Source organism: Pararge aegeria, chromosome 8 (assembly GCF_905163445.1).
Source record: "Pararge aegeria chromosome 8, ilParAegt1.1, whole genome shotgun sequence".
Lineage (NCBI taxonomy): Eukaryota > Metazoa > Arthropoda > Insecta > Lepidoptera > Nymphalidae > Pararge > Pararge aegeria.
The window spans coordinates 12,301,460-12,325,830 of record NC_053187.1 but is presented as its reverse complement, the minus strand read 5'-3'; the positions used below and the strand labels follow the sequence as shown (position 1 = coordinate 12,325,830).

The window sequence follows — 24,371 nt, the reverse complement described above, 5'->3', positions numbered from 1 at the left end:
CTTATAAAATATAGTTCAATCTGTAGTAACGACAATTGTCTTAAGTAAGCTCTAAGCCTAATGGAGAATGTATTTACTTGGCTCGCTTGCTATAGTCGCCTCTCAAAATACAAACTAGATACTAAAATAATCTAATAGTCTCTGTGCAAAACTAAAGCTACATTACAAAGCACAATTTTCTTTCACAAACCTTTACGCCAAACTTTGCACTTTAAAAACTGAGACCAAATTCAATTCGCGTAAGTACTTGATGTAAATATAAAACACCCCAAAACCGGACAATGGTCATCCGTTCAAAAGCTAATATCAAATGAAAATTTGATAATAAATGTTTGTTTTTAAATAAATGGTACAGGAATAGTATTCAAGAAAAGCTGAACCTAAAATAAATACATAAAAAGTATTATAGAAATTAATTTTAGAAGTTAGGTTACTCAGATTTATGTCGACTTAGCTGACTACTTGCGAAACACTAACATTAGAAGAAAACTTAAACCTACATTGTAACAAATACTTTGTAAATTGTATTTTAAGTTGCGCTCCTAACTTTGATCGTAAATCTAACAAAAGAAAATAAACAAAGAATTAAAAAAATGTATTTTATGTGGGTCCAAATGCCATTTTATGAGATGGTCGGATCGGAAATAGGTAGGTGTATTTATTATTTTTATAATATTGCTACTTATGCATTTCGACCGACGTAGTTAACCGTATGCAGTGGCGTGCATAGAGGGTATACACAGGGTATGCAGATGATATAAAATTAAGAAAATCTCCAGTATTAGTTATAAATACTTAGGGGTAGGCTTTTTCCAACTCTTACAATGCCTATCCTTCAGTTTTTTATAACTCGTAATGGAGTTTTTCTTCAATTTATATCATCTGCATATTCTGTGCATACCCTCTATGCACGCTACTGACTGAATGGATGATCGAATTTTGACTTCTGAATTTGGTTTGTATCTTTAGTACCTAATAACATTATTAGCTTGATTTAAATTCAAACAGCGTTGATTTCTTTGTTCGTGTACAAGTTGAACGTAATCTCACCTGCGTGTAATTATTGATGCTAATTGTTTAAGATGGTAACGGGCTAAACTTTTAGGGGTATGGCTGTATTGCCCATAGTGGCAAGTCTTGGTCATTCCGAAACAGACTGGTATTTTGGTAACTACCTACGGCCGTAGCGTCCACCGAGACCAAATTTAAATGCCCAGCAGTGGGACCCTTAGTCTAAGTATAATGATGATGAACGAAAATATGTCTTACCTTAATCCCGATGTGGATAGGAAAGTCAGATGCCAGAGCAGGCTGAGGGTGAAGGGCCGGCAGAAGCGGCAAGGGTAGAGGACAGGACATCATAGTTGCGCCAACCTGAAACGAATAAACATAAGTGTAACCAAGTAAGTAAGAACATTATTTCGTTCTCAGTACATAGTTTTTCTGTATTAACGATAATGGTATCAGCCCGCCGGTGGGCTCCTGCGTGAAGTAGCTGAGTGCATCGAATTTTTAACACTTAAAACGGTACGATTTTGAAGTTATGGAAAGCAAAAAGAAAAATAATTTCATGAAAAATTTAATGCAACTTAGAAAAATTTCCAAACCCTACATCATTTACCATACCGGATCGGATTTTAATCAAATCTTGATTTAGCTGATGTATATGCCCCAAGGGAGCCTACTTTTCATTTTTCAAGTTTCGAGACTTATTAGTTCCTCAGATTACGTTATTATTCAGTCAATTAGTGAAAATATGAAATAAATCCACATACTACGCTAACTAGTAACTTCCAATGTATAAATCTTATAAAAGATATAATATAAATTCACAAATGAATAAAAAAAACAACCTTATATTTGTCTATGAAGACCTAGTAGCTATAGCGCAAATCAATCGTTGCGCCAGTAACGTTAAGCCGAGTTTGTCGAGTTTCATAAACGGCTTTGCAGGTACAAATTTGGTCTATACCTTTACTTTTTTTTTCTTTACCTTTTTGCCTTTTTGAACATGAATTTTGTTTCAAATATAAGTTCATCCTCATTCATTACTATAAAGACAGTCAAAGTAACCTAAGCCTACCGTTCGTTCCTCATTGGAAAAACGCAATTGATTTTACAAAAACTTCGATCCCTTAGCACACTTTGCAGCAAACTTTGTTTTAATAACTTTAAATTACTCAATTCTTCTGCTCATACTATATACTATTCTTATACTATTCTTACTATTCATACTATATACTATTCTTCTGCCCATAGTAGTAGATAGATATTCATGGTACCTGCAACAAGATCTAGTACCGCCTTCTATAGCAGTACGCCCCGTGATAAAAATAAAGGAAAGAAATTCCCAGCTGTGTGATAAATAGCGACCCGACACGCTTTTATTAACTATGTCCATACTTCCGACTACAAAGTAATTTTGATATTTTTTTGCTCAATTTTCCCTTTTTAAATTTAATAACTGATAAAATGAAATAAATTTAAAAAATAGCTTTAAAGAAAGTTAAATTAAATCCTCCTCCCAATTTATGTTTATTTTTACGTAATGGGGCAGAAGTAATAGAGAAGAAGCTATCGTAAAGGTTTTGAATTCGCACAGAAGAGAGACAGAAAGAGTAAGAGCTTTACCATCATCACCATCATTATCAACATATGGACGGAAAACTGTATAAGGAATTTATAACGGCTATAGCACGTAGTATATGTTGAACAAGAGATTTATAATCATAATTATAATCTTAACCGACATATGTCTACTCTTTGGCATAAGTTACTTTAGGTCGCCATTTCTGTACTTTGCGACTCCTTCTCCTAGAAGAAAATCCTCTGTTACTCTCCATCCCTTCAAATAACTCTATGGCGAAAATCAAATTAATTGGTTCCTTAATTAGGACGTAAAAAAGACAAACCAACAAACAAACACACTTTCTTATTTATATTATTAGTAATGATTTTATAATAAAACTTTTACATATGAGCCCAGCCTGTGTGATATGTAGCCTCGGCGCTGCAGTCAGGTTAAAAAAAAAACCTACTTCTACTTGTACTTAGTGATTTTAGTAACATATTAATCGTTCGTCTACCATGCCCATTTCCATTTTCACAACTCAGCTATGTCAGTAACTCTGGTCCCTCTATGGATCTTCTCATTTCTGATTTAATTATGATATACTCCGAACATAGCCTTTTGCATGGTGAATGCACAAAGAATGACTTAGAGCTTTCTGAAATATTTAGAAATTCGGATACGACAGATATAAATATTTATAATAAATAATGTCCGTTTTATGTCTGTGTTGCTGCGTGTGTATTCGTGCGACGGTATATAATATAGTGTGTGTGTTTGTGTGTGTGTGTGTCCGTGTGTGTGTGTGTGTATGTGTGTGTATGTGTTCTTAGGATTATACGTTTACGGTATTACGGTTATAACCACCAGAGAGCACTGCAGTATGTTTGTAATATGTAAGGTACTTACGTGCTATTTATTACAAATTGTATCGCATACGACCAGGTGTAACAAATAATGTAAATTCAAATAATTCTATAAAATAAAGTACAGAGAAAAAACATTAAACAAATGATTTATATTCATTTTTCACTATCCGAAACCGATATCAATCATTTCATTGAAAAACAACTGTTTTTTAACCACATAAATTTCATGTGTATTTTTCATCGGGGAGCACAGTATTTTAGGGATCCGTGACTCATATTGGATATGCGGAATCCTTATACGATCACTTGTGTTTTTCTAAACGTCACTCTATTTTATGTAAGTATCCTTTAAGCTCCTATTTCTCTAAAACGTTTTAAATTTAAATAAAATTAATATCAAATCAATTTAATACACTAAAAATATTTACCCTTTCAAAAAAAAGGGTGGCCATAGGCCGTTAAGGAACTTCCAGCTCTGTGTGGAATTATTAAGTGAATCCTTATATTTGTTGTTAATGTCATACATACTCGTACCATATGAAATGAACTGCAAATATGTCATTTAAATATTAACAAAATATTATTATTACACCCTGATTTTCAGATCGCGATTTCCGTAATGGTACGGAATACTCATAAATTTGGCTGAACCAGTACTTTATCTAAATTTTTGCATCTGGTTAGATTACTCGCACCGTCGCAACATTTGCAAAACCGGGGGAACTGGGAACGCGTACTGGCCTTGACTAAACTTGTTTATCTTTGTGACCCCTAGAGCTTGAGTTAAGCTGAGGAAGTTTAGTATGCAACACGTAAACGCAAGGTAAGTTGGGGTAAAGTAGGAGGTAGTGGTAACCATTTCAGATCCAGATGAGTTCAAAAAGGACACTAAAGTTTCATGTTCGAACAACAGTTTTCTTCCAATAAGTCACTAGGAAGTTAAAATTATGCGGGTACATATTATAATCGGGTTTATATTATGGCTATACAATAAACTATAAAATAAACACGATAAACTACATACTAAAAACAAAACGGTATGTACTTATCATAATTACCTAATGTGCGGATAGAATAATTTTTTTTAGAATATATTAATAAAAGTTCAATGTATAGTAACACTAGTTTTACGAAGTATTTTGTTAGTGCAGATTCACATCGATGTACACGTTTCGTCTACGGTTGTTTTAAAATTCGCTGTAGTACAGAGGGCTGCCTGAATTTCACACATAGGTACTTAAATCTAGTATACATTTTTCACGAGCTTTTGTAGTTTGCCCGAACGGTGGGCTCTTTGCATATACCGTTGAGAGTTACTGAAATAGAATTTTGCAATCCCGAAGTACTCCGACTGATTTCAACGAATTTTTAAACAAATACAAGATGTTGGAATGTTATATACTTTCGCTGTATTATAAAAGCATTCTATAAACCAATTCAACATTTTTTTCCAGAAATAAGCTTTTGTGTTACAAAGTTAATTTAAAATGACATTGTGAGATGGTGATAACAAAAAAAAAAAACAAACACCCGGCTAAGTTTGTTGTGGGCTTCTTCTTAGACGCGTTTGGAACCCGCGTAGCTTTAATTTTAAGTTTACGAATGTGGTTATCGCCATCATCTCACTACCGTGTAATTCTTATGTACGCATCAAAAGTGCCACCTGTGGGCCTACTTGAATAAAGATATTTTTGACTTTGACTTTGACTTTGACTTTGACACTTATCTACATATTTTGGCTTAAAATTTTGTAAGTAACTTTTGAACCAGTAACTGATAACGGAAGAGTAGCGTCCCTTTCTCCAATGTCCTCAGGCTCGGTGACGTTAATACCCTAAAGAGGATGATTCTATTGTCCTGATAACTTAATGTTAATGAGAATAAACTGGATGAATATCAATGCACTTATTGTGTCAACTCTTGAATGTAGATATGTTCAAAATGATCTTCGGTGTAGGAAAGCAACGGGGGTCTACCCCATCAAAATGGGAATCATTATATTTGTCTCAATGAATCGCTGCCTGACAGAATTTTAAGACGCTACACATAAAATATTAGTAGTTTCTCATAACTTGAGCAAATTTTTAGTATTACCATTTAATGAGTAATAAAATTATTTAAATTTGTTTTAAAGTTACATTACGGATATGTTTAAATATTTATATAGGTATAAAAAGAAAAGAGACTCCAAAAAATACTGGAACAAACAAATACATCATTAGCTTATTTAAAAAAAAAGAGACAAAGGTTTTTTTTATACATTAATAATTGACGGACCAAGCGGATGGCCCAACGTAATGATAATTGGACAACAGTTGGCTATAAAAAGAACACCACTTTACAGGACATGGAAGGATCACGTCTCGCAAGCTGTCGCCCTGTGTCCGTTAACCTTGAGGTGCTAAGCCTTATGTGTCTGTAATAATGTATACCTTGAAATGATTCATAACACAGTTAAAGTAGTTTAATACGTAAGTTAAAAGCATTAATTAAACATAGCATAAATTAACATGTAAACACTATCAACGAATAAAATTATAGAATTGGAAACGTCGAAAACAATTTAGTTAGCGATGAATTTGAAAAGCTCCGGATAAACTCTGTAGATATGCTCTAATATTCCGTATGCCCATACGGTCCGTTCGTTGAAAAGGTTATGAATAATATATAGGCCTGAATGCTGGCATCGCGCGAGATCAGGGTATTACTAGGGCCGTGACAAATATAAGCGTCGAACAAACGGACAGCCTGACACACTGATGTTTTATTTGCAAGCGTATTTAAACGTTACGAATTGTTTTAAATCGCATCTATAAAACATATTATGAACTAGCCTGTGAGCCGGTGAAATCGACCGCGCTTGTTTTGTTTTAAAAAATCCCGCGGAAACCGTTTAAACGACGAAAAGTACGTTTTTTTTTCCTTCTGGAGGATTAGAGTTATCTTTATGCATACTTTCGTCTGGATATACATCAAGGCCTCATGGAAGTGTTGCTAAAGACTACATGCGTTGCTTCTTTAAATAAAGATATTGATCTTCTGTCCCAGGTCGGGCCCTAGGATTAGTTAAACAGAGAAACCAGATATTTTTTTATATACATAGCGATATGATATCGATACTCTTTAGACCCTCCTCCGAGATAAATCTATGTTAATCGGCTCACATTTATATCTACGTCTTGTATATTTCCACCCTTGTATAAATTCCTTTTTATAGCAATTCTGATACTAGTAGGTACTCAGAAATCTAGGTCGCTGATAATATAAAGTTTAAAAACCTACAACAAAGTTATTTGTTTCACTTTCTTTGTGCGAAGTTTCTTTGGACTTAACTTTTCAATAACAGTATTGTGACGTAACTTTTCTTTACGATATATTTTTTGAATCGAGCCCTTCTGGAAACAGGATTATGGACTTTACGAAATTAGCCTCAATACGCATCAAAAGTGTCACTTGTGGGCCTTCTTGAATAAAGATATTTTTGACTTTTGTCTTGGACTTTGTTATAGGTGCTTGCCAGGGTACGAGCTCGGTCCCATTCGAGAAAACGATCAAAGATCTAACCACTACGTTATCACAGCTTCCGATAATTCTCTGCCCATATTAATTTCGCACTACTGGACTACGATTCCATACTCATAGCAGAGAGAAGCAGCCAGTTTTTTTTTTTTTGTATCAATATCAGTTTTCCTAATGGAAGTAAAAATGTAAATCAACGGTTTCAGATAGCAGGTTGCAATGCAAAGCAAACCAATATGCAACATCTCGTAGCGAGTAAATAGTTTAACAAGCGCCAGACTCCGTTCGTAAGTGCCATTTATCGACGCAAACAAATCTAATCGACCGCGGTACACTCGTTCGATATCGATATTGAATCTGTATCGAGTACGTTCATGTTACACTGAAATAGATTAAGCTTCTTATTTGGTACTAACTGTAATAGTACCTATCACGGACACCAATAAGTATACAAATGTTATTGAATGCGATGGTAATGAAGATTACAATTTAGCCTACGGTTTTACTGCCTTGTTTTATAAGCAAAGCAGTAGAACTACTACTACTTTTGACTACAGATAGAGATTGAGATTCTTAGACAAGGGTGCGTTTGGAACCCTCTTGATTTAGTTTTAAGCTAACACATTAAGTTATCACCATCACCGAGCAACATTGTAAGAAAATATGTATGAACGCGATACGAACATGACATGACAAAGAATTTAAGTATTTGTTATTGAACTATGGGCTCGAATCCCCGGTAGCTTTAGTTCGCCCGGGATAATAAACAGTTTTTACGGAACCAAGAAACCGGGAAGTCATCGGTAAAAACTGGATTTAGTTCATTATAATTTTCTAAATAACCAGGTTTAAGTAGTCTAGAAAACTGCTAGTAACGTCATCCAGTCTGCTATAGTTCCGTCGAAATCAGTTCAGCCTTTCTAAAATAAATCCATATACAGACAGACGTACATAAAAAAAAAATTTAATCTTGTTCATGATTTTTAAATGTAGTCAAATAATAAAAGGAGGCGAATATTTCAAACTCAGAAACAAGAAATATTTTAAATATATTCAAAAATGTATTTAATAAAACTGAAGATAGTTACTAGGAAGGCAGTTAGGTAGTATCTGGTAAGTTTCGTTCAGTACATCAAGAAAATTAAATTATACACATATTGCACCTAGTAATTGCGCAAAGTTATTACAACAAACGGGAGTTAGACTGGCTTGAGCTGACTTACAATGGGACTTACGGTCAGTCTGTTTACAGCAACTCGCAACTAGCAACTTGCTATGCAACTGCACTGATTGCAACTTAATCGGCAACTTGCTTTGGACAAGTTTTGATTCTAAAGAATGCTTGAAACTTTGTAGGTCAGATACCAGAAGATATATTTCTTTTGCAGCACTATTTCAGTTCAGTTTTGACATTATTTTACTTTTTTTACTACAGTTTATGGGTGAGCATATTTTAAATAAATTCATATAAGTTGTGAAATTGAACTTTTTAAAATTCCAATAGAATATTGGATAGAAGCAGGCTTTGATTTCGGAATTCCATGATCTACAATGAAAATGAAACTTAATTTGTTATGATAACATATATTGAATCTGTACGGAATCTATAATTTCTTCAATCTTTATACTCCACACCAAACATATCTTCGGCAATGTATGTACTAGGACAATTGTTACTTAACAAATATTTATTGTAAAGTCAACATCTCCTGAGGATGTTCCGGAGTCGGAGCTAACCATACGTAGAGTTTACGTCGAAGATCTGTTTCGTGTGGAGTATTAAGATTGAAAAAATTATAGATTTATGCCAACTGATTCTCTTGCTTTTCGTGGAGTATAGCAAATAAAGCTTGATTTTCATTGAACTCCCATACCAGTTAGCCCTTGAAAACCACTTCATCTGGAAGTAGTTGTTGATGCAGGCTTTAATGGTAGCGAGCTAACCTATTAGAGCTACGCAAGGCTACGCGTAATCGTACCAGAACCGTAAATGACTAAGCGGCACTTCTTTGTCTGCAGGGTAATAAGTAGTCACAGACGTAACTACCTACCTGGACAAACTTACCAATAAAACTTTCTTCTTAACTAATAAAATAACAATTACTGTACCAAAAGTACGTAAGATACGCAATTTCTTAAGCACGGTCTAAAGTCTAATCTGAAATGTTCAGATGACAGATTAATCAGTAGTGAGTAGTGACCTTTTCCTACTATTCCCTTTAGATAAGGATAGCAATACTGAATTAAAACTGCTATCCTAAGAATATTAATTTCGGTCGTGATTGTAACACTGAATCGCCATGTTTTTAATATGTGTGTGGATACTTTAATAAAAATTAAATGAAAATCTGTTTATATTTACTCATAGTAGATATAATTTACTCGCATTGCTCAAGGTTTCAAGTCTCAGAAATAAATTTATTACCTTTATTAGAACAACGTTGGCCTAAAACGGTTTTTCGATCACCGATCGGAAAACCTATTTAGGTCGAGTACCCATACTCAATCTTAAGTTTACAGTGGTTTTTATTTTTTTTCACTGTGTTAGTGCAGATTATCAGATCCTTTATACATAAAAATATTCACTACTAACCAGTCTTAAAAAATTAAAACTGAGTAAAATATTATTCTTCTTTAATCAAATGTTGGGAAGGTGCAATAAACATACAACCTGTATTGATTAAAACCATACTTAATTAATTAATATCGGTCTATTCAACTTCGGCGAAGAACGATAAAATAATTGAAAACCGTCAAAATTATAGAAAGCCAATCGTGCCCCGGTTAATTAATGATTAAAGAATCGTTTATTATAAAAGTACTTTATTTATCCTCGCGGATGAATTCCATGTTATGCGAATTTTACGAGTGCGGAATTTGTGTTGGTTTTTTTTTAATTACTCCCTCTATAAAGAGGAATTAATAGTGAATATTTTTCGGGGAAATTCGATCAGACTGCATTCATGTATGAATAAATGTTTGTACGTGAATGAATATTCATTTTACATAAGCAGATAGGGTTTGGTATGTTCGATTATTGATTAACAAAACTGTTTTTATATCTACCGTTAGCCTCAATACTGATGTGTATTATATCTCTTTATTTAAACAGTCACATAATGTAACTACACCAATTGTTACTAACACAGTTGCTTTATCTTTATCTATTAATCTAATACAATATGAAACCAATTTATGTACGCCCTAAGAAAATGAAAGTAAATATTACATTTATAATTTTTACTTTTATTTTACGCGGGGAGAGAGGAGAGAAGAGTGGTTCGTCTGAACCCTTAAAAAACTCTCTCTTTTAAAAGAGAACAGACCTGTGCCCAGCTATGGGGCATTAATAAACTGGAAATGATGAAGACATACAATGACCAGTATGCCAATGTTCAATATAGCATGGAATTCCGCAAATTAACGCCTGCTTCTATCCAATAGATAATGACCTCGCAACTTATAAGAACACGTCCTTACTAAGATTCCCGTCTAATGTTACCTGTATTCCAATAAGGAGGACATAAGTAGGCTATTAAAAGTTTCAATATCGAATCGCCTACAGGGTATGACCGCGCGCCTCCGTCCCCTCCTAACTATTGGAGCGAACCCTCCTAACTATGCGAGAAAGTTGTATCATTATGTTACTGAACTCCATTAATTACTTTAATGAATTATAATCTATAGTGTCGCTTAACTATTTAACTCCGACCGCACTGAGCTGACATCGTCTAATATGTGTGTAAAGGTATTTAACGACAGATCTGTGAAACAAATGTTGGCTATTTAAACTGACATACTGAATAAAAAAGGATCATAGTTAGATAGTTATTATTTTATCACATATAAGGGTACAACCGGGTTTAACGAAAGGGCGAAAAAGTTTATTAAAAGGGCCGCCTAGATCATAAACAATAAATTTATCATTAATAAGAAATACTATCAATGTAAACTTTTATTCAAAATAAGGACTTATTTTAATTGATCTAAAATTTACCGATTCTAATATTTTGAGACACTCAAAATTAAAAATTACACCATACAGATTCTGCTGCTGTTCGCGGAGTATAGCAAATTAAGCTTAATTTTCATAATATATTATGGATTTCCGCAAAGTAACGTCTGCTTCTATCCAATATCATGGATTGTAACCATTTTCTAATGATTCAAATCCATGATATTAGAAGGGAATTTTTCTCAAAAACCATAAAAAGCTTTATACAAGTTGATATCCATCTGATTACCAGAATTACATACACACACAAAGGAGTATAGCTATCTAAGGACTTACTTAGCACAATCTGTCTTCCCTTATCTAATCAAATGTCGCTTCTGAGAATAGAATAACAAAATAAGTAACATAAACGAGTTACATACGAGTACAAATATTCATTACGTACATATTATATAAATACGTGGGTGTACTAGTATCTTTTTTTATATAAAGAAATCGCTAAATCAACTTCCACTTTATTGTATTTTCCGTAATAATAACCCAATTTCTGTTTGCCCTCCGAGTGTTTTCGTCATGCATTAATTTAAAAAGTTATATTGCGGCCCCCGTGAGATCCTTAATAGAATAAGCCTCTTAAATTAGAAACAATTCTTTGCATAGGAATGTTATGTTATTATTAACTATATTATAAAGAAATTTACACTAACAAAAAGAAAATATCTGGTTTTTAATAAAGGCTGAATTCGATATTTGTATGAAAAAGTCCACTTGCACACTTGTAATTTCTGCGGACTATTATATTTTTCCAGAAATAATTATTACTAAAGTTATTCGAGGAGAAAACTATATTGTAAAATAACTACGCGTTAATCAATGACAGGGCTTATCTTATGCAACATTAAGTTCAAATCCGTTTATTTTTTTATGACTCTCTAAATAACCTTAATTTTTTAAATAAAAATTGTATAGTTACCATACTTTACAACATACAAAAGGGCGACTATTCGTCGACCCTATAGCGTGAAATTTGATTTAACCTTTATTTACCTTTTATACTCCCTTGGGAATTAATGTCGCAAAATCCATTAGAATGGATTGCCTATTCAAGAACAACAAGCAATAAATTTCACAAGCTTTATAAGTCGTTGGTAAATCCATCACCAGACCTATAGTTATGCCAAAAAAAATTAACAGCAATTTAACTGAAAACTTAAACTTTTGGGCTTTCAAACTCATTTAGAGCTTATACAATAAAACATATTATTGATATGTTATTGCTCTAACTTATTCATCTAAATATTTGTGTAAATTTATTGGATTAAACAAGCAAATCCTCCCAACATCATTAAACTAATTTAGTTGAACCGTTCTACATACCAAGTTTTAGCTGCAGACAAACTAGGAAACTGGCTGCGTTCACTCGGCTTATGACGACATTGTGTTTGGATACACCAGCGTTTACCCTCAGGGCAAGTATACTCAGGCGAACTAGATATTTCAGTTGGCGCAAGAGATAAAGGTAACTTAATGCCAGAAATGTAGCCTAGAGGCCTTCTAAATAGAAGCACAAACTTGATTAAAGTTTACATTCCGTTTTAATCTATATCCTCTTTGTTTGTGAACAAATAAAGAAAATAACAAGTTGAACAGACGCACAAAATTATAGTAAGTTAGTAATGGGTTGATGAAGCATACATTTGAGTTAACTAGATTAGTCTTATAAAACATAACTTTTTTTATAGTTATAATTTTCGGATCAAACAAATGGCCCACTTTATCCACCGTTGCACGTCCTGCAACATGCTGCTCTGTGTCCATCAATTAGAGGCGTAGTTATTAAGCCTCATGTGCCAGTCACAACACCGGCAACCACGCCCTTTAGACCGGAACACAGCATTGCAAAAATGCTGCTTAGCGGCAGAAATAAGCAAGGCAATACTACTTCACAGGTTTAAGAGGTAGGTACATTATCTACTGTCTCTGAAACTTATCTGTGAAACTTAAAAACCTAATAGTTTTTTAGTAAACCACTGCGATAGTTTTTACTGATAGAAATCAGATACAGCCTAAACAAAATTAAAATCACGTGACTCCTGTCCCTCAATTAGGTATGCGTCGCGTAGCGTAGGTACTATGCGCGCGTCGGTTCATTATCTTCAATAGGATGGTCATAATTTTACCAATAAATACAACGGCGGTTCTTTCAACGTCTATAAATAGCAACTCCCTGCGATTCGTTTGAGGCAATCTGTCCATCAATTTAAGGGTTTACCAACGCTGCTTCTACCGGTCCGGGGTCACGATTTATAGCACTTTGGGAACCCAACGTCCATCAATTCTCTGAGTACGCTCTCTCTCTGATACGCTCATTGCTAACTTTGGTTCTTCTACAGATTTTCACATTTAGAGATTTAGAGATACTCCAAGCTCTCTACATTGCTTCCTGAGCTTCTACTCTTACTTACTTTACTCTAAGCTTCTCCTTGTTTCAATAAATTTATAGTCGTATTTATTGACCTGAGCAATAAGGCGATAATGATGGCGAGGGTCGTGGTCTAAGTTTTACAGTTACCATAAAGCTTTAAAACATAATATATTATACTCTAAAATCTAAGAATTTATTTTATTGAATATCTCTAAAATCTAAGACATAGCGCCGGCCATGTTGAATTATGTACCTTTTATTGTAGTTACAACTCAAGTTGTGATATTCTATTGTGCTAAAATACCGTAATAAACAAAGCTCTCCAACTAACACGCGGGCTACTGATAAGTACAGGCTAAATTGGCTTTTCTAAACATCGCCTCTCTACGCCCAACTCTTACAAATTATTCTTTAAATTATCTGCGCAAATACTTTACAAAACACTATTGACGAGAAATATAGTAACTTAAGAATGCTCCGGTATAGGAGCAAAATGTTTAAGCATATTATCTTCGAAGATCTGAATACAAAGAATACAGATAATTGAAAGTTAAGATTTTAGCCTCCCTTTCGGGAGTACCTTTATCTCTTCGGAGTTATTTGCGTTTCAAGCAATTAAAATATCACTTGCTTTTTTGATGAAGGAATTCATCGTGTGGAAACCTGCATGTCTGAGAGTTCTATTGTTCTCAAAGGCGTGTGATGTTAACCAAAAACATTGAGCCCGCGTGGTGGAAGGCCTAGACCGTGCTCAATCTGATAGGGGACTCATCTCATATAGCTGGCCGATTATGGGTTGATAGTGATGACTCAAATAATAACTATTACCTATTTATATATAGAAGATTACAAGAAATTAAGGTACAATTAAAGGTACGATCCAAACATAGGTATCAACTATTATACTCGTAGTTTAGAGGGGAGCCAAAACTAATTAATAATATACCTAGTACAGAAATAATTACTAGTTAGCAGCCATGGTAATACTGTTGAGTGATTATACTCTCGGATTAAAATAATATCTGCTTATATATATTTGGAACTACACTCGTACATTTTGCCAAAAACTTTAATATTACGTATCTATTTATATGCTTTTATATATAGTTCAACATTCTGCATCCCTGAACAATAAAATGCTTGAGCTTTTAGATTGAGAGCTTTATCATCAGCGAAATGGCGTAGATTTTCAGCCAAGATCTCCTTCTTAGTCCCACGCTTCGTTCTCGAACCTCGTGAAAGCTGAGACCGACAAAAAACGTAAGTACCTTGATCTAGCTCAGGAGGTCACCGCTATGTAATATATGCGAATGGTTTAAACCCAGTTAGCCATGCACACCAAATAAGGCGACTGGGGTTCCGTGGTAGCTTACTGGCAGCCAAGATGATGCCAGCCAGCCAGATATTATTTTATAACAAATTACCAAATGAAATCTTTGAGTTGTCTCTCAATAAGTTCAAAGTTTATATAAAACGTAAGCTTACAGAAAAATCCTATTGTAACATTAAGGATTATTTAAACGATAAAAATGCTTGGGTGTGAATTGCTCTAGCTTCACTGTTGAATTTACTGGTGGTTTTACTGGAAGATGGTGATAACAAAAAAATAAATTTACCCGGCTAAGGTTGTTGTGGGCTCTTCTTAGACCAGGGTGCGTTTGGAACCCTCGTAGCTTTAGATTTAAGTTGGCGAACGAAGTTATCACCATCCCGTTACAATTATGTAAACAATTATGTATGAACGCTTCATAAGTGCCTGTGATAGGCCTACATGAATAAAGAAATTTTGAATTTGAATTTGAATTTGATGCAGAAAATGCTGTTGCTGGACTCGGACTAGGATAGACCGCCGTTTTCTTAACCTATATCTCTGACCCCCGTTCGTCTGGTCTCCCCTGCCGGGGTGTAATCCTCCGCCCGCTGCAAATATATATTTTTGTAATGTATATTTAAGTGTATTAATCTCTACGTATCTAAATAAGTCTATTCATGTTTTTTGGCTCAATATATATATTTATCTTGTACAAGGGCGTGAGAGTAAATTTCGATAATAATAATAATAAAATAATAATTTTTAGATAAAATTAACTTATAAACATTACTTAGAAAAACTTCCCATATAGATGTTAACTACATATGATGGGGAAAATTTGCTCATCAGAAATTAGATGCGGACGAAGAAAGTAAGCAAGGACGTAAATATATAAGTCAGCAATACGTCACTGTTTCAGTTATATGAAGTGTCGGTAGTACTGGTATTACCCATCTGCGTTGCTTTACACCGTGCTGCGTCTCTGGAGCTATATAGAAGCTTTCATATAAATTATGTTCACATCAACTAATTAAGCGAGCTATCTTTGTTGCATGTTCTTGGCAAGACTCGAGGGGGTTATGTTTCAGTCAGCAAGACATCTCCTAGTTACGGTTATGCGATCTTCACCGACATTTAGTCTCTAAAGCCTGCAGTCGTAGTCATAAAGGTATTATACCTACCATCTAACATGTAGTCTAAAACTATGCAATATAGAATACATTAAAATTATATACTAGCTCCACACGCTTTCTTATAGCTCAGTCTATTATTTCTTCTCGCTTTTGTGAGAAATTAGGGATAGCAAGTATTATATACAAACCCTTTTATATAAATATCCTATTCATAAAGGGCAGTAATATAACAGTAAGATACCAAAAGCTGTGGACGGTAACATTCTTACGAAGTGTGGAGACAAACGTGTACGTGTGGAGAGCTTTGATTGGTACTACCTACAACATCGTATATCTATATCTACTTAGTCATTTTACTTGGCACCGACTTAAAAATGTTGTAGAAAATATTTATTTATTTCTTAATAAAGTCGATTTTTTTTGTTAAATTTTTTTTTCGCAGTTCTATATTCGAATTCCATACACGTTGGCACGTTGCTTTTATGTAAATTTTATTTTTGTTAGAATTTTTACTTGCACTTGAATGAAGCGTAAGTAAAACCAATAAATATAATTAACAAAGCACAATAGTTGTGAAGCTTACTTATTCAATATATTGAGTTGTGCTTTCTATTGAATACATGATACGCTGTATATTTCAATCAGCACGCAGTCTCCCAAGTAAGGTTGTAACTACTAGGTATGTTCTTGTACATTAAACTTGCCCATCAATACTCCATTCACTTCGTCTCTAGAGACCAAACTAAGCTAAACATTCCAGAGAAATACACTACCTACCTTGATATACAACGTAAAAGAGTACCTATATAACTATATCTTGATGCTAGGTTTCAAATGTGATAAGTATCAATTTGCTTAGCACTTGACCGAATTACTACTATATCAACCTTTTTTACGAGAGAAAATATGGAAAAATACAAATGTAGGAAAACATTAATTTGGATGTCTGGGGCAGTAATCCTAAGCCGACATTAATATTTTTCAGGAAATACAAATATTGTTTATTGTAAACTGGTATATCTAACTTTAAGTCTATTTATTTTTTTATTTATTATTAATTTACCATAAATAATGATTGAAAACATATGATACATGAAGTTTAGGTACAAAGGAAAGCTTATCTCTATAAGAGATCGCTTCCAGCTATAGGTCAAATAAAGGGACATTTAGTAAATACTAAATTATAACTACTAAAAATATGCAATATATCTAAATATTAAAAAGACCCTACATACTAATACAGTTCAGTAGTAAGTCATTTTTGTTTTAAAACATGGTGGCCAGCAATATTAAGTGCATTGACAGTGCTAATGTCATAGAATACTTAAGACGTAATATATTTGCAAAGCATTTTATTTAATATCGAAAAAAGGATTGAATATCAACGTTTTATGTTTTAGTTATTAGTGAAGTTTTATGACTTGAACTGTAAAATTCGAACCGGGTATAAATTACTTGGGACGTAATTTCACAGGAGCGCAACTCCTGCTACTTTGTATAACCAATTTAAACAGTCGCTTGTAAAGTATGCAATGCTTGGAAATTTTGAATTCAACAGTGAAGTATTTTTTGCTATTTAAAAATGCCAGCATGTTTATTATACGTAGGTCCATAAATTAAGTAAGACTCTGACAAATAAATATAATAATAGTAAAATGTTGTGAGTGATATTTAAATTTAATCATTCGAATTGGTTACACGGCAAAAAGTAAATAGTAACATTCACAACACATAATTACATGAGTTGAGTTAAAAATAATAAAGTCACCTTAATGATTACATTACTCAGATACGTCATGATAATGTTATGACTTTTATATCTATATATATAAAAGAAAGTCGTGTTAGTTACACTACTTATAACTCAAGAACGGCTGTACAGATATGGCTGAAAATTGGTAGGTGGGTAGCTTAGAGCCAGGAGACGGACATAGGATACTGTTTATCCCGTTCGACAGTCCTTATATATATATATCTATATTCTACATCTATAAAACAAAGTCGTGTTAGTTACACCATTTATAACTTGAGAACGGATGGACCGATTTTCATTATTTTTGATTTCTTTGATTCCTGTTAATCCGGAATAGGAGAATAAGTATTAAAATACAATATTTTTTTTAATTTAAAATCAAAACAATTATCTAGCCGTTCATTAGTAACAAAACACAATTGACAGCGCACGTCAAGTTGTCTATGCCTAATCGTAAAACTGTTGATGTGACCTATAGAGAGGTTCCGGAGTAAGATGAGTTTTATGTATTGTACTTTAAAAAGACATTGAGATGTAAAATATACTAAGGCGAAATGAAATTCGCGGGGATAGCTAGTATTTTATAAAGCTTTGCAAGGTACATAATAATAAGGTACATAATGCCAGATGGTTTCAATAAACTGATTTCCATCAACGGTTATGTTCGATTAATTATTATTGAGGCATTCTCCACGCAGCTTGGGGGTTCGGCATGTCAATGAAAGCAATTACTCCCATTCTGTACGTAGGTATATACATAGCCATACAGATCACCCATTACACCCCTTACAGCTCAATATCATCAGAATCTATTCAGTTAGATACACTCAGGAAGAGGCTTGCTTTGGTAGAACATTGGCAAAACGCTTTTGATGCGACTATATCGTACATCTTTGTTACCTCCATAAATGATGGATTGCTTACCAATAGCATGATGGCAGTTCGAAAATATTGGTTCGATGGGCACGAAGTTGCGGTTTAGAGTGCGTAGACCCTCGACTTAAGGTCCATGTTCCTTTGCGTCATATATACCAATTTCTTTCACAAAGATGTAAACGCCAATCGATGTGTCAGTGGTTGATGGGGAAACTTTTCATTTTGGCGATGTATCGGGCCGATGTTGGGCGGAAAAACAATTTTGTTCGTATTCGAGAGCTCATTTTTAACGTTATTGAGTGGGAACTTCGTGGAGTTTTGGTTTATTTGTGTATTCTTTGGAAATTTGCACGCTTTATTGTGTGATGGATGGTGTTATTATACTTTACATTTTTTATGGGTAATTAATGAGGCCAGTCCTTGCAATAGCCCTTCACTAACCTGGGATTATTCTTCAGTACAACTTATGTTACTCAAATAATGAGTAATTGAACAATACGTACATAGAGTTCAATTTCTAAAGGTTGACAATCTTTTGATGTTTTTACTTTGTGACTTAGATTATTCCTCTAACGAAGACTACGTTGGTCTATATTGGTCCTAAATATAAGTGGAATTTAATAAAACAAGAAGCACTGCAAGCAGCAATGTTTTCATATATTGTGTTTTTATGTATTCAACTGTTGATCCTTCCATTGCCTGAAATATTTAGCTTAGCGTATTTTGCTTTTAGATCCAATAGATGGCGCGGTTTTAAAAAAAGTATTTTTGGGACTTTAAGACTTTTAGCAAACCAACATTTACATTTTTGTTTATGTAGACAGAGTTCATTCAATCAGAAAGATAATGATTACGCCTATCTTAGGAAATTTTGATCTCGTCCAGGTTTAAAAACATCGATTTAAATGGTTGCAAAATTAACACAATTATATGCTTTGTGTTATATATATAAAAAAGAGAAAATATATGTTTAGACTATTTAAATAAACAAATAATAAAGCTGAAGAAATTGTTTTTTTTTTGTTAGAACTCGCTTCTTCTGGAACCATAAGTCAAATTGAAACATCCTATTGTTAGCCAATTCGTTTTTCTTGAGTTTTTTATGATTTTAATACTTTTCCTTTATCTTACCTACAAAACAATCAAAACGCAGTGTTGGTATAAGTTATACACCGAAGCGATATCTTTAAGAAAGCCAACTTACATTGCGTTTTTCTGATATGTAGGTACCTTCGTAAGTTAATAATCCTATTAGAGAGCTTTATTTAATATTTCAATAGTTCACAAAAGTACCTACCTCAATAACTCGCAAATACAAACTGTTTTTCTGTTTCTATGATTTATCACTTGTAATGCAACTACATCAAATTTGACTCAGTAGTTTTTTTGGAGAATTATATTATGTAAAACAACAATTGCAGCATATTATGGGCCACTAATTTAATAAGTGTCACAGAGCACACGGAATTATTCAAAACCGCAAAATTTCGAGTTAGTTGTTTATTTATTACAAAACGCTTTAACTTATCCTTTTCATCGGCCCATACAGCTGGAGGGTGTGTTTATGTAAGCAGTGGGCCTGTTTCAGAATACCCTTTACGAACCCGAATGCTTTATGCATTTCACTGATATTCAGTTTGGTATAGCATGTGAGGCAAATGTAAGGAGAATAAACGTTCAACCTCTGAAATTCCGAATACCAAAAATGAAGCAGCTCAAGAGCAATAATAGGATTTTTAATAATAGAAAAATTTTAATAATTTTACTGTTTTATACACGTCAAATTCATATATAACATCTCTCATAAAAAAAGTTAAAAAAATATAGATCGGTAGATATAAAAATAACAGTTTATATGCGAAGCGAATGGTATTTTATGTTGAGTAGGTATCTATCTATGTTATATTATAGCTAAATAAGTCGAACGATCCATTTAATTTAACTTTATTTTTTTATGTTACCATAAAGCGGTAATAGCCTAGTGGATAACACTTCAACTTTATTTTCGGGGGTCGCGTTCAAATCCCAGCATGCACCTACAACTTTTCTAAGTGCGTTTTAGTGTTTTAAATATCACTTGCTTCAACGGTGAAGGAAAATGTCTTGAGGGAACCTGCATAACTGAGGGTTCATAATGTTCTCAAAGGACTAAACCATATTCATGAGTTAGGAGTTAGGAGTTAGGAGACCCGTGCCCTTTAGTGGACCGGTATTGGGTTTATATGATGATGATGTTACCACGTGAAAATGTGAATTCCAGCTACTGAAACGCCTTTAAGCTTAATACTCTCTACATATTTGGCTTCTGCACAGTAATGCCAACTTTTATCTACTATCATCTCAGATAAGCACCATCACAATTAATCTGCTTCGAATAAAAATAACGCAATCCATTCGTTTGAGAACTATGATAACACACAGAGCAGGCGAATTTATATAATATAGCTCCCTTTTTGTATCGGGGCTTAATAAAACTTCATAGCACTGCACAGGTTAGATCAACAGCCGTAAGCAAACGCGGTAAAAACGAAACAATAGACAAAACAACAGCATTTTCATGATTTTAAAAACCATTTTCATAGCGGCTGGGAACGGCGAATGGCGGCGTAATAACTTTACATTGCAGCGAAACAGGAACTCAAAAAACACCTGTCCAAACTGAAATAGAAAAAGGTCTGTATATGAAAACGTATCGTTCGGCTTTGATCACCCCTTTTCAATAATAGAACGAAACTCTGGACCTTTGTGCCGGTTTCGCCTCGGGCGGATCGTACTACGCGTAACAGTAATATTTCCATTTAATTTACCCACACAAAATATAACCCTTTTCCACTATTGTTCGTTCCGGGGGCTCTAATTTCAGTAATGTAATGTGGCCAATATCAACGGTCACTGGCAAACGAAGTTTTGATTTTAAAGTTGTTACGGCTCGGCCAATGTTTTTCGCATTTATTTACGGATTTACGTTCCGAATTAGTTTGATGACTTTGCGATGTTGATGTCGCTTTGATTTATGGTCTGTTAGAATTCTACATACTAACCACTGACAGAGGTCCCTAATAATAGATATTATACATGCAAAAGTGTTTAGTGGTTTTTCTTTCTGCCACAGATGCTCTATTGCTGCGTACTAAAGATTTGAACAAATTTTTTTCCGATGCAGTTTACAATTACCATTGGCAATTTGCGTTTTCACATAAGTTTGACTTGTATTAAAAATAAAAGATCTCGTGTGAAGTGAAGTGTACTTGTTAAAATTCTTTTTATAACAGGGACATCTCGAGAGGGTTGGGTGGCACTAACAGCTACATTCGATGTTAGTGTTACCGATATTCTGACGTCATCGAACTATCATATCACCATAACAAAGTTTTGCCGTAAGCAATGATCCCGAGTTCTCCGATGTACATTACAAGAAACTGAGGGGTTTTACGTCTTCGGTTCTGTCCTTATATAGTAGTATGTATCGGCAGAACTTTATTCAAATTTTGTGTTATGGTCATTATGATAAAAATAACAGCCAAAAAATAATAAAAGTACAATATAAAGTACCTATTTTCGTAATGAGAACTGTTGATTGTTTGTTACCTTTCCACTACACGTTCACTGCAATTATATTAATTAATGACGAATATTCAACAGCGAACAAGAACCATGAAACGGGGGATATTAATTAAAATTTAGTGTTAATTGTAAACTTAAACAAACGGTAGGGAGGCCTGTGGCGGTGGCATGCGGGTCGACAAACAGTCCCGCTTTTTACGCCTTTGTCCCGACCAATTATAAATATGGAACGCAAGTGCAAAATTCACGAATGGAGTATGATATTTTTACCACAATGAGTGTATGTGTAATATTGGTTTTGTATTTTTTATAATGGCATTATATTATTATGTGTCGTGAACAAAGTTGAAGCATATATTTTATGATTTATGTAGGTTTATGCAGTGCGCTTCGTTAAGTCACGTACAGCTGTTTAACTCATTTCACAATCAACAATCATTTTTCAAATATATTAAATAGGATTTTTCGGTTGTTTGTTGTTGGGAATTTAGTTTTAATCCGGATTTGTGTTTAATTATAGGCTTAATCTACTTTTATATTAGCATTAAGCCCTTATTCGGTATACTAAAAGTAGGTCCTACGGTGTAATTTATAATTTCTTCGATCTTTGTACTCCACACCAGACAGATCTTCTGCATTGTACTTCCTACGGAAGTTTCGCTCCGGCGCTGGAGCATCCTTAGGAGAAGTTGACTTAAGATTTAAGAAATTAAAAATAACAGTGTTCGTGGAGGTATAGCAAATTAAACTCAAAGTACATTTTATATCAAAATTTGCAAAGTACATATATACATACGCCTGCTTATATCTTAGTCGATATTAAGTATCTAAGTCTGGATTTATAATCAGGGTATCAATTCCTATATACCCTTGGTTTCTAAAAAATATATGTAAGTTTATACTTAAAATTAACATACGCCAATCGGCATTGATCTTGCAGAAAAGGTTCTCATGCAGGGCGCAAAAGCGTAAGCTATATAATCTAGAGCTCTACTAAGCCTGTGCAATGAAGCCGATCAGCATAAGCTGGATGTAAAACGAGCATTTACACACATTGTTTAGGATTGTGAACCGAGGGGCACATCACACAGACGCGGTGCGATTTTCTACCTACGCCACCTTAAGAGCGTCATCTAGTGTTAATACTTATTCTAACTAACTAACTTACCTAACTGGATGATGCTTTACATCGAATGCATTCAAATCGTAGTTAACTTTCAGGCGTTCGAATAAGTAAACGTGGAAAGAGAATCTCACACTAGGCCCCTGGATACCGTATCGAATGCAGACCCGCATATGTGTGTACCCTTCGGTTTAACAATTATCACCCGACATCCAAAGGAGAGAGTTGAAAATTTTAATTTTTGTTTTGAAATTCCTTGAGTACGTAAATGACAATTTCCAGAGATACGGAAACGTTGCAAACGATTCGCAAGTTGTTATAGTTACCACCATCATTACTATTTCATGAATAGATTACTTTTTACTATATTTGTATATAGTTATAATTTGTGTATAGTTTTATAATTAGATAATGCCTTAAAGATACTAAAAAAAAGTAAAACAAACGTCTTTTATAATGCCATCTCGTAAATTCCTGAGTTTAGTTACTTATATTGATGAAATTTATATTTAGTTCAAGTTTATCTAAATAACATCTACGGTTTCTAAGGTAGCAACACCGTCCACGCTTCCCTGCTGTTCAAACGTATATTAACTCCCACTGACATGGGAGCTTAGGGAAATGAAAAAACTATTTTTACAATCGTATAAAAATTAAACTTTATTTAAATATTTTAAGTCAACCCATCTATTGCTTTTAGAGGTTTGAAGACGTGGAAGCTGAATTTTACATTCATCATCATCATCATCACATCAACCGATAGACGTCCACTGCTGGACATAGGTCTTTTGTAGGGAGTTCCAAGTTCCACGATTCTGAGCCGCTTGGATCCAACGGCTACCTGCGACGCGCTTAATGTCGTCTGTCCACCTCGTTGGGGGTCGACCAACGCTGCGCTTACCAGTACGGGGCTGCCATTCCAGCACCTTGGGACCCCAACGTCCATCCTTTCTCCGAACTATGTGCCCGGCCCATTGCCACTTAAGCTTCGCGACTCGTTGAGCTATGTCGGTAACTTTGGTTCTTCTACGAATCTCCACATTTCTGATTCGATCGCGTAGAGATACTCCGAGCATAGCTCTCTCCATCGCCCGCTGAGTGACTCTAAGCCTTCTTATGAGGCCCATAGTTAACGACCATGTTTCAGAGCCATAGGTCATCACTGGCAACACGCACTGTTCGAAGACTTTCGTCTTCAGGCACTGAGGGATTTCTGACGAAAAGATGGCACGGAGTTTCCCGAACGCTGCCCATCCGAGTTGGATTCGGCGGT

At 34.3% G+C, this 24,371-nt stretch overlaps 1 long non-coding RNA gene across 1 annotated transcript in view; it reads right to left on the bottom strand.

Moving 5' to 3' along the window:
• LOC120625650 overlaps window positions 1-24,371 on the bottom strand; it is a 253,857-nt gene that overhangs the window by 10,463 nt on the left and 219,023 nt on the right. The window contains exon 2 of the long non-coding RNA XR_005658824.1: window positions 1,270-1,374. This is a non-coding gene — a long non-coding RNA (uncharacterized LOC120625650). The remainder of the gene's footprint in view (window positions 1-1,269; window positions 1,375-24,371) is intronic.